The sequence below is a fragment of the Myotis myotis genome, unplaced genomic scaffold (assembly GCF_014108235.1).
Source record: "Myotis myotis isolate mMyoMyo1 unplaced genomic scaffold, mMyoMyo1.p scaffold_m19_p_1, whole genome shotgun sequence".
NCBI lineage: Eukaryota > Metazoa > Chordata > Mammalia > Chiroptera > Vespertilionidae > Myotis > Myotis myotis.
The window spans coordinates 193646649-193659689 of record NW_023416313.1 but is presented as its reverse complement, the minus strand read 5'-3'; the positions used below and the strand labels follow the sequence as shown (position 1 = coordinate 193659689).

At 35.9% G+C, this 13041-nt stretch overlaps 1 protein-coding gene across 2 annotated transcripts in view; it reads right to left on the bottom strand.

The window, feature by feature from the left end:
• HIF1A (hypoxia inducible factor 1 subunit alpha) overlaps positions 1-13041 on the bottom strand; it is a 48886-nt gene that overhangs the window by 34801 nt on the left and 1044 nt on the right. The gene's annotated exons all lie outside the window — the stretch shown is intronic.

Here is a 13041-nt window from a genome sequence, read left to right as displayed (position 1 = left end):
CAAAAAAATCAACAATAAGTAAATAAATACAAATCAGTGGAAAAATATTTATTCTTATTTTACTTATTTAAATAGGGTGAGGATTAACAACACACACACACACACACACACACATATTTTAGATTATTCCTAAATAGTGATTTTAATCAATTTTCTCCTGGTTCAGAATTGGTACTGAATCTCTCAAAAAACCCCTGATCACTTACAATGTAAAGTATTAGATAAATAAAACAAAAAATGTGGATATGGCCGAAGCCGGTTTGGCTCAGTGGCTGGAGCATCGGCCTGCGGACTGGGGGGTCCCAGGTTCGATTCCGGTCAAGGGCATGTGCCTGGGTTGTGGGCACATCCCCAGTGGGGGGTGTGCAGGAGGCAGCTGATCGATGTTTCTCTCTCATCGATGTTTCTGACTCTCTATCTCTCTCCCTTCCTCTCTGTGGGAAATCAATAAAATATATTTAAAAAAAAAATGTGGATATGAAACTTTTTCTCTAAGATGAAGGTTCTCAACATTTAGCTTGCACCACAACCACGTGGAGGGATTCTTAAAACACAAATTACTACGCCCGCATGTTCAGGAGACAACCTATCAATGTTTCTCTATCTTCGAGTGAGGATAAAAAATAAAAAAAGAAAGAAAGAAAAAGGAAGAAAAGAAAAAGACTGTTCATCCACACTCAAAATGTTTATTAAAATTTTCTCTTTAAAAATAAATTTAAAAAAACCCACAAAACTTCCTCTTAAAAAATCTGCCCAAATGCTTATAAATACAGTAAACAGAGTGAACCTCTAAGACATTTACATTGCCACATACTTAGAACTCAGTATCACAATCACCAACAGAATTTTTAGCTCCAAGATATACACATGCTAGATCCCAACCCTGGAAATTCAAATTGTAGGTTTGGCATGTCTGTTTAAAACCAGTTTCACAGGTGATTCTGAGGAGCACTCTTATCTGTTCAAGGTGTATGTTTCATCAATTGGCACTTGTAAAATTTACAGATTCCTGAGTCCTATCTGAAAATTACCAAATCAGAATCTCTGAAGCTGGGTACCTGGGATTCCTCATTATTAACTAAACACCTAGGTGATACTTAAGCAACACAAGTTTGAGAACCATTAGCAGGTCTTATAGCAGAGATTTAACAGGTTAACTAGCAAATTCTGAAAAAATAAGAAAAATTTATTTTTAGCTGTAACTACATATGCATAATATGACAATTACGTTTGTCAGGAAGAACACTGAGTGGAGTGGCTTGGGCAATTCTACATAGAGCAAGGTACAATTGCTGGGAACAAAAAGCTAAAGGTACAATTTAAGGACAGGCCAGTAATAAAGTGTGTACTTAATAAAATCCAATAACCTGACTTCAAAACTATTAGATCATGATCGGGCTTCAAAGATGACCAAATGAAAAATGTGGTAATGTGGAATGGTTTTCTCAATTCTTTGAAATAATTTTTAAAAAGTAACTTTTGAATAACTGCTATATTAATGGCTTTCCCAAAATCTTATCACCTACTCTATCACTCTTCTCCCTTTCCATTACCGCCCTCTCTCAGCTGGTAAATGTTTTTCTTTCCATTTCCCTTATTATATAGTTTCTGACAGTAATAGATGTGAGACTGGAACTTAAGAAGTCAGTGGCAGTAAACTTAACGTGTGTATTTGTGTATTGAGAAGAATGTGTCTTTAATTACTTAAATATAACAGATAATATATGAATTATAATAATCACGTACTTATGTAACAAAAAAATTCACATATATCAAAATAAAGGTAAACACATAGAAATCATACCCATAAGATTGTTCCTATTTTGTTTAAAACCCTGAGCATGATGAAGATTCTGGAAACAATGACAAAGGGAAAGTGCTAAAGCAAATGGCTCGGTTTTCTATACTAATTCATCCTATCAAGGCTACCAAATAAATTTTCCCCAAAAAACTCTGATCCTGTTTACTTGTCTATAAAAAGGGGTTAAGTAATGTCGTTAGTAAGTGGCAGATCTCAGAGTCCATCTGAGACTGAAGTCCCCATCTATACTAATAAAAGAGCAAGATGCAAATTGACTGTCCCTCCGTGATGCCCACCAGCCATGCCCCACCAGCCAATCAGGAGTGAGTATGCAAATTAACCCAACAAAGATGGCGGGTTAATTTGCATACTCAGGTGTCAAGCGCCCTGGGAGGCAATGGCAGCCACGGGCTCCCAGGACCATCGCCGCCCCGGGAGGCGAGGCTGGCTGTGCCTAGCCACACCTGCAGGCTCCTGGTGGAAAGCAGAGTGGTAGAGTGGGTGGAGAGCGAGAGGTGTGGAGGACTTGGCAGAGCAGGAAACCGCTGGACATAGAGCAGAGTGAGAGAGAGGGCGGCTTGGAGGGCGTGGCTCCCTCTGTCACCCCAGCTTCCTCATCACAGCTGTGGAAACTGACAGCAGGGAGGAGGAAGTCCCACCCCCATAGAATCAGCCAGAATCAGCCATTGGTCAGACAGTTCTCAGCGGCCTGACAGCCAGGACTCTCATTCACCTGCATCTCAGACCATGACAGTAGAGAGGTGGGATTATGTCTAAAGAACAACTGTTGATACAACATAGCTCTGCAGCCAAAAGATGCTAACGTTATCAACAGAAAATGTCTGAAGAGCAATCTGCATCTGATCTTGAAAGAAGGCGGTGCCTGCGACAGAATGTATCTGAAGACCAGCTATTGGAAAAAACATTGCTCTGATGCCGAAAAACATGGGCGTCATTGACAGAAAATGTCTAAAGACCAAAGTGCCTTTGAAGTTGAAAGATGGCAGTGGCGAAGACAATATGTCTAGAGAACAGTCATCAACAAGTACTACCAATACTGGTAGGAACTGCCTTTTCAGTGAAAATGGAGTACATGAGGATGCAATTCTCGAACATGGTTGTGGTGGAATGACTGTTAGGTGTGAATTTTGCCTTTCACTAAATTTCTCTGATGAAAAACCATCCGATGGGAAATTTACTCAAGGTTGTAGCAAAGGGAAAGTCTGTCCAAATGATATACATTTTCCAGATTACCCGGCAAATTTAAAAAGATTAATGACAAATGAAGATTCTGACAGTAAAAATTTCATGGAAAATATTCATTCCATAAATAGTTCGTTTGCTTTTGCTTCCATGGGTGCAAATATTGCATTGCCATCATGATATGGGCCATACTGTTTTAGAATACATGGACAAATTTATCATCGTACTAGAACTTTACATCCTTCGGATGGTGTTTCTTGGAAGTTTGCTCAACTCTATATTTGGGATACAGCCAAAGCTACAAGTAAAAGATTAGCAATGCCAGAAAACCAGGGCTGCACAGAAAGGCTCATGATCAACATCAACAACCACATGCATGAAATAAATGAATTAACAAAATCGTACAAGATGCTACATGAGGTAGAAAAGGAAGCCCAATCTAAATCAGCAGCAAAAGGTATTGCTCCCACAGAAGTAACAATGGCAATTAAATACGATCGTAACAGTGACCCAGGTAGATATAATTCTCCCCGTGTAACCGAGGTTGCTGTCATATTCAGAAACAAAGATGAAGAACCTCCTTTTGAAAGGGACTTGCTCATTCATTGTAAACCAGATCCCAAGAATCCAAATGCCACTAAAATGAAACAAATCAATATCCTGTGTCCTACATTAGATGCAATGACATATCCTATTCTTTTTTCCACATGGTGAAAAAGGCTGGGGAACAGATATTGCATTAAGACTCAGAGAAAACAGTGTAATCAACAATAATACTAGACAAAATGTAAGGACACGAGTCACACAAATGCAGTACTATGGATTTCATTTCTCTGTGCGTGATACACTCAATCCTATTTTAAATGCAGGAAAATTAACTCAACAGTTTATCATGGATTCGTATTCAAAAATGGAGGCCAACTGGATAAATTTCATCAAAGCAAACCAATCTAAGTTGAGCGTTGAAAAATACAGTGGTTTGATGGATTATCTCAAATCTAGATCTGAAAATGACAATGTGCCAGTTGGTAAAATGATAATACTTCCATCATCTTTTCAGGGTAGTCCCAGAAATATGCAGCAGTGATATCAGGATGCTATGGCAATGGTAACGAAGTATGGCAAGACCGATTCATTCATAACCATGACATGCAACCCCAAATGGGCAGATATTGCAAACAATTTACAACGCTGGCAAAAAGTTGAAAATAGACTGACTTGGTAGCCAGAGTTTTTAATATTAAGCTGAATGCTCTTTTAAACGATATCTGTAAATTCCATTTATTTGGCAAAGTCATAGCTAAAATTCATTAAACATGGAATTTTAGAAATGCGGACTGCCTCACACTCACATCCTCTAATTAATTCCCTTTCAATGTGCACGAATTTCATGCACCGGGCTACTAGTCTACACTAATAAAAGAGAAAGATGCAAATTGGCCATACCTTCATGATGCCCACCAACCAATCAGGAGTATGCAAATTAACCCAACAAAGATGGTGGGTTAATTTGCATATGTAGACGCTGAGTAGCAGGGGGCGTTCAGCACTGCCCCAGCTGCTCCTGGCCTCTGGGCAGCAAAGGAAGATGGAAAGACGGCTCTGGTCAGAATGAAGGCGGTGCCGGCAGCCAGGGGAAGGAAGGGCCATGCTTGCACGAATCTTCGTACATCGGTCCTCTAGTATGTAATATAACTTATGCTGTTCCACAAATCATATATATAATTATTAAATTTTAAAATTAAAGTAAATTGCTTTTACTTAGGAATAGAAGAGACATGATAACTACCTTCAGATATTTTAAAAGGATGTTATACGGAAGACAGATTTAGCGATTTATGCAACTCCAGCGATTAGTAAGTGGGAGTTACAACCTGGCAGGGCTTTGCTCAACAGAGTTAAAGCAGTGTTAAAGGTAAACTCTATCAGAATTTTAAAACTTATTTAGTTGGCCATCTAAGAAGAAAAAGCATATTCTGGATCATCTAAATGATCTCTATATAGGTCTATATTCTTGCCACAAGCCTTCTGCGTTTAAGGTTGCATTTAATTATGATCAAATTTGTACCAAATGAACAGGGTTACATTTTTTGTGGTACACTTAGATTGAGGTCACTGGGCACATCTCAGAAGAATACAGAGATTACTTTCCCCTGAAAGAGCTCTAAACATTAGTTAGGATTGAGAAATACTGGAATAAAAAACTTTCTAACATTTTAAGCTAGATAGACTATCTTGTGAGAGTGTTTTTTGAGTGTCTTAAGAAAATTCTTAAGGCCAAATTAGTAAACACGACTATAGAAGATGCTCCTGGGATGGTTTATATTAAAGTAATGAAAGTTAAATCCTAAAGTCAGTATTTTGCAAGAACCTCTAACTTAAAACCACCTTGTACTAAAAAAATTGTTTTTAAAAAAGGTACATGTTATAGATGAATCAATTAACACTCAAAACTGAATATTCAACTGTGGCTTGAGCCATCAAGAATTCAATGTTTGCTTGGCAAGTTAGATGCACAGAATAAATGAATGTATAACAATCTGTTATAGATTGGAGTGGTTAGATGCTAGAGTAGTGGTCAAGGGTTGAAAAAAAAATTCTGAAATTTTGAAATAAATCACCTTATTTACATTATCCAAAAAATACCCCTTCTTCCATTCACAGTGAATGCTTTGACTACTGGTTTGACATATAACCCATTTAAACATTTTAGCCAAATTCTCTGCAAAGGCAGGCAATTTCCAACTCTTTTCTGCCAACATGTTAAATAAAAGACATTTAATGAATTGATACCAAAAGAAAAGTAGGCTTTCTTAATTTCCCAACCTTTGACAGCCAATTAAACACCCTTGAGAATATATTTCTTCCTTTACTATTACAATATGGAAAAATGATTATTTTAGGATAACATGTACATACCAAAAACAAACAAACAGAAAACAAATAACCCCTTCATTTAATCTGCAAAGACCAGATAGATATTCATGGGAAAAAGTATCAACATAGAGGAAAAGCAGCACTAACTATTCTACAACTATTTTAAGTTCACAATAGTTTGAACCAAAGGGACTAGACATCAGCCTTTGTCAGATTGTCCCAAAGAAGGCTTGAATGAGTCTGACTGAGCAGTATCTACAGATTTCAAGAAAGTGAAACTCTTCTGAAAACAACTAAACAATTACAATATTAATGTAATAATAGCTCCTAATTAATTAAGTCCTTACTTTGTGCCAAGAAATGTTCTGACTGTTTCATATGGGTTAATGTCTCTTTTATCCTCATGACAATGCTTATAATAAGGCAATTATTCTTACTGTAATTTATAGATGAAGAAAGTGAGATATAGAAAGAGGAAAAAGCAACTGGTGAAAAGTCACAGTTAGTATAAGGCAAACTAAGCAGCCATCTCTAGAGCCTAATCTTTTAGCCATTAGTTATTACTACCTCTTTCTTAAGGAACTGAAATGAAAACCCTAATCATCCATGGTAGAAGAGACTTAAGCTTCCCATAAGGCAAAGCCAGAATGACTATTCTTGGTAGAAAACTCTATAGGATATGAACTCAAGTGATTTGCAACAAAAACCTATACCCCATTCATTACAATGCCAGTACTGATCCAAAGTACTGTATAAGGCAGTGATGGCGAACCTTTTGAGCTCGGCGTGTCAGCATTTTGAAAAACCCTAACTTAACTCTGGTGCAGTGTCACATATAGAAATTTTTTGACATTTGCAACCATAGTAAAACAAAGATATATATTTTTGATATTTATTTTATATATTTAAATGCCATTTAACAAAGAAAAATCAACCAAAAAAATGTCATCGGTTCACCATCACTGGTATAAGGAGATAATTAATCTACATCAAGATAAATAATCTACAATAAGACATTTGACTCATGTAATCAGGGAACCCCATTGGCATGGTCAAAAATAAATAGCCCACACAGGGCAAACTGGCATTCATCTAGAAAACTGACACATGAATACTAGAAATGAAAGTTTCTTTTGATTTTTACTATCACAAACTGTGGATACTGGCACAGAAGGCTAATGGCCATCTTTCATATCATAAGATAGCCTCTTAGTGACAGAACGAGGCCAACATGCAAACAGAGCAAAGGCATATAAACCAAGTAATACTCAAGAGAAAGTCAGGGATGATACTCTGAGGACAGCACCTGAGACTCAGTATCTAACTGTCCCTTAAACCAAAGCTATATGTGAGCCAACAACTGCCTTATTTCCCCCTTGAACTAGTTTGAGTTGTGTTTCATCACTTGAAATAAAAAGAATAGTAATTTATCAAACTTCTAATGTTTCAAATTAAAAACAAACTTTAATGATGATAAAGTATAAGAAAATGGCATTCTCATATACTGCTAGAGTATAAACGGGTCCAAACTTTCTGTAAGTTTACAGTAGACTTAAGAAATATTTTCTAAAGATAAAATAAGGGTAAAGATACTTTCCACACATTTACCAAGCTGATTTTCTGCATAGTCATATACCTCTTTTAGCAAACTTTTACTCAATGTATGATATATAGATTGGCAGCCACTTTTTTTTTTTCTTTCTGAATAGACAGTTAACAATAATTTGTTTTATTGGAAAGAACATAGAAATAAGATTCATATTATAAGAGCTATATATATTTTTTGATTCTTTATTGTTAAAGTAGTACATATAATATTACATATGTCTCCTTTTTCCCCCATTGACCTCTCCCCAGCCACTCCCACACCCCAGCACATGCCCTCACCACCCTAGTGTCTGTGTCCATTGGTTAGGTTAGGCTTATATGCATGCATACAAGTCCTTTGGTTGATCTCTCCCCCCTTACCCTCACCCTCCCCTACCTTCCCTCTGAGATTTGACAGTCTGATCGATGTTTCTCTGTCTCTGGATCTGTTTTTGTTCATCAGTTTATGTTGTTCATTATATTCCATAAATGAGTGAGATCATGTGATATTTATCTTTTTCTGACTGGCTTATTTCACTTAACATAATGCTCTCCAGCAGCCACTAACTTTTAACATACCTTAAAGTAGGATACTGAGTTACTTTCAAGGGCAAGTATATGTTACCCAGCAGTATTTATTAACAAAATGTTTACCAGCCTGGCTCTAACATGACAGTTGAGATCAGCTGAACAACTAAAAGGTTACATCCTGGGGACCGTTTTCTTATAAAAACAAGTCATTTCAAGTATTGTATAAATCTTTTAAAACAAAGTTACTAGTTAGTTAAATGGGACTTACCGACAATAGAATAGGTATAGAATATTTTAAACAGTAAGCATTTTTCCAGAAAAAAAACCAAAAGCAAAAAACCCTGGCAAACCAAATTTTTCTAGGAAAACTTAATTCCTATTTTAGAGGTGCTTAACCTTACTTCTGATAAAGCTTCCACTGGCAACTGTTCTCTGTTGTTAACTTTAAGTTGGTTAACAAAAAACCCTTAAAAATACAATCACTTCAACACATCCATTAAAATGGCTACAATGAAAAAAAAAACTCAAAGAAAATAACAATAACAAGTATTGAGGAGGAAGTGGACAAAACCCATGTGCACTGTTGGTGGAAAAATAAAATGGTGCCGCCACTACTGGAAATAAAACAGTATGGTGGTTCCTTCCAAAATTAAAAAATAGAGTTACCACATGATCCAGCAATCCCACTTCTGGAAATAGAATCACAGTTGAAATTAAGATCTTGAAGAGATGCTTATAAACTCATGTTCACAGCAGCAATATTCACAATAACCAACAGGTGGGAGCATCCGAAGTATTCATGGAAAGATGAATGGTTAAACAAAATGTGGTATACAACAGAATATTATTCAGTCTTATAAAGGAAGGAAATTCTCACACTTGCTACAATAAAGATTAACCTTGAGGACATTACATTTAATGAAATAAACCAGTCAACTGTATGATTCCACTTATAGGCAGTATTTAGTAGTCAAATCCATAGGAAAGAAAAGCAGAATGATGGTTGCCAGGGACGATGAAGAGGGGAAAATTGATAGTAGTTGTTTAGTGGTTATAGAATTTCAATTTTACAAGATGAAAGAATTCTGGAGATTGGTTACACTTAAATGTGAATATATTTGACACTATTGAATTGTACACTAAGAAATGATTAAGATGGGAAATTTTATGGGTCTTTTCTTAAAAAACACACAATTAAATTTATATTTTACATATTATAATTTTCTTAAAAAGGTCAGGTCTGGCAAACTGATATGGATTTATTTATTTTTAGTGCAAAACCCACAAATTTCTATATAAAACTCAATGGACTTAAAAAATAGTTAATTCTTCATGCTCCAGGAGACACAAAAGGATACAATTATTTTTAAAATTCCAAGACCTATAGTTAACTTAAAAAGTCTCATCATACTTTTACCAAAAATACTGAGCAACAAGAAGATTGGCTTATCTTAGTTTCAAATTCTTTTTCTAATCCTCTAGTTAAGCAGAAAACATACACAGCACTTCCACAAGTAGCAGAAGGCTGAGTAAAATCCATCAACTGAATAATTAGTTCCAACACTAAAAAATAAATAAATAAAAGAAACAAACAAAAAAGAAAATGTTCTTTTTATGAGTTAAGATCAGTTTCTTAATAGAAAACGAATCCAACAACACATTTAAATTAGATTATTTCTTCTAGTTGAGAAACAGGCACGTTAACAATCTTAGATAAGATTTTAATCTTTTTAAAGAAATACCTAAAATTTTAAAAATTATATTTTAAGACACATCTATGAACAAGCACAGTAATCTAACCCAACTTTTTTTTTTTTAAATTGATTTCAGAGAGGAAGGGAGAATGAGAGAAAGATAGAAACCAATAATGAGAGAGTCATTGATCGGCTGCCTCCTGCACACCCCACACTGGGGATCCAGCCAGCAACCAGGGCATGTGCCCTTACTGAGGAATCAAAGGGTATTCTCCTGGTTCATAGGTCGATGATCAACCACTGCGCCATACTGGCCAGGCAAACCCAACTCTAACATGTATGCATTACAGTTTTTAATTTCACCACCAAACACATTATTGCAATTTCTTTAAAAAATAAGTGAGAATAATCCTCCTGCACTTTCTTACACACTATTCTTAATATACAACAAAAATGTAACCACAAAAATCTTAACCTTGAGCCTAACTAAATACCAATGAGCTGCAAAGATGATGGAAGTCAGCATGTAGAAAGACTGGAAGATTGGGCATTCTCCCAACCGCACAAAATGCTTTACAGTGGAACACATGAACCACCACAATTTATCAGTCTAAAACAACATACATCAGTAACACATACATGTGGAAGAGTGCACTAATATTGATTTCATACAAATTGAGCCACGAAAATTAGACTAATAATATAGGCTTGAAGCTTTTCCCTGAGATGGAAACCAATGGTCTTAACCCTATGGAAATTCATAAGTGAAGGTCAGTTTTTCTCTCAGGTAGGTTCATATACTTTACTGGAAGCACTTTATCAACGCATGTTTAGCAAAAATTAACTATTTATAAAATTATCTAAACTGTAGCATCAAAAGTGTTTTAAGTTACTGCCAGTCCTAACACAGCCTTATCTTGCACAATACCTTGTTGAAAAGATCTGTGTGACTAGAATGTGTTCATGACTCTAGTTTCTAAAGTCCAGAGTAAATTAAAAATAACCTATTTGGGGAGAAAACAATGGGTAATAAATTGTGAAGGGAAACTAGAATAGACAAATCAGATGCTCAAAAAATAATTGATGCTAGATGCCAACATAACCTAGAAATGTACTGTTTTAACCAGAAAGAACCCCTTTTAAAGCTGTGAATCCAATGTTTGTCTTTTCATTTTAGGAGGCATAGAAAAGATGTATGAGGTGATGAGAAGAGGAACTAGAACAGATATTTGGAAGAACTTGCAAGAGCTTTTAAGTGCACGGAAGTGTAAAGGTTCTAGTTTAAATGCTTTTCCCCCCCAAGTACTCAGTGTTATCAAGACTCCTAAACTAGGCACTGGGCATTATCTCATTCAATCTTCACAATAACTGCTAATTTAGCCATTATTGCCATCATCTCAAAACGAGGACATAGGCTCAGAAGCATTTAGTAATTTGCCCAAGCTCAGAGAGCTAACCAAGTGAAAAGGGTGGATTCTAACTCAGAGGTGTTTGGCTCAAGATTCTATGCTCTTAACCACCAAACAAGTCTTCAAACAAGTGGAAATCAAAGTAAAATTGAAATAAGAAAAAAGTTATTAATCAACTAGAGAGGTTCTTGATTTTTTAATGACCTAAATTAAAGAGGAAGTTAAGGAATGTTCATTCTCAGAGATTTTACTTTAATGACCCAATAATTATTTTGAAAAACTTCGAAGGAGTCTGGTCTGAAACCTGAAACCTAACGATGAGCCTTTTGACATTGCTTTGAAATCTAAAAATCTATATCAATGTGCTATTAAATAAAGCCAGTCCCTACCCCTAAGGAAGCAACATCAAAGGCTGTATGTTATATCTATTATAACCATACCCATCCTCTGTTTTGATTTCTTCTAATTCTTCAACTATGATTTTCTTAGACCTTCTTTTAAAAAGACAAATTTGTCTCCCTCACCCAGATACTGGAGGCTCATTTAAAATGGAAAAATTGTAAGGAGTAAAACCCCTGCTCCTCAATCTCTGTTACCTTTTCAAAAGTCTAAAAATTATTAGTTAGAAAAGGACAAAAACGAGACATCTTTAACAAACAGCATCTAAAATTGTTAAGTAGCCACTATTTATTAGGTGTTTAACTCAATTTCTCAGTTTTAAGAACCTCTGTATTAAGAAATATGATTCAATCTGATCCAAATTTTTGCTAAATTTTCAAATGAGAAAAAGTTTGAAATAATAGATGGGACTGAGGAAAATCTAAGAACTAAGTTAAGAGTTGGAGTGATGCATAATAGCTAATTAATTCACTTACGTTAAAACCACTTAGAAAATTTTCAACTGATGAATTACAAAGGACAAATAAGTACAATATTGCCTATGAAAAGGAAGTGATTGGTGCATAACTTGATGCACAGTATTTAGTATGATTCAGCATATAAAACGGACTGAAAATTGGCACTACACAAAGGTAATCTGCCTTAGGTTTACAATATAACAGCCGAATCATTTCATCAAAAGCACTGTGATCACTTCTGCAAAATTAATTGCAATTTATTTTTGGTAACTCTTGGAAGTAAGTCTAGACCTGTTTAATCACTTTTTAAGTTTTATAAGTGCTTTCTCTCGTGTATACAAAATGAGAACTTATCTTGAATTCAGTAAATAATTGATCTTGAATTTTGGTCTTATTGAATAAGGAACAAAAAGGGACCTACAAAATAATAGCAAGAACATAGACAAGTTTATCTTCTGCTGATACTGATTAGGGAAATTAATCTCTCCTTGAAGAGTGGAAGGACTGAACAGTAAAACCAATGTACTAACCATAACTCTTACTATAAGTCTTCAATTCCTTAAAATGATTTCCTCAAAGGCTAAAATAACAAATTGGATCAAACGGTGTGTGTGTGTGTGTGTGTGTGTGTGTGTATGTATGTATGTGTGCGCGCGCGCGTGTGTATGTATGTATGTGCGTGTGTGTTCGAGCGCGCGCTGGGGGTAGGGGGTGTCCCTCTTAATCCCACCAGTTCCCCTAACAATTCTTAATCCTGTAACATACCACCACCTAGACTCAAACTTCAAGGTTTTGTTAAAACTTGCACGAAGTTCCAACAGAATGATTATTTCCTTCGGATATTTTTGAAGATCTTCTTTACTTCATTCGGGAAAATGGGACCGTTCTAACATTTCTAGTGATGCGTTTCATTTGCTCTGGTCACATTCCGTCCCCCCCCCGGCCCCAGTCTCATTAAAAATGTTGGTCTAAATACAGACAGCCGCTACCTTCTCACTAAAGCACTTGCAAGAATTAATGAGGCACATCTCCATTCCTAACGCCTGGGCTCTCTTGACAGACAGGAAGGAGACCGAGTGTCC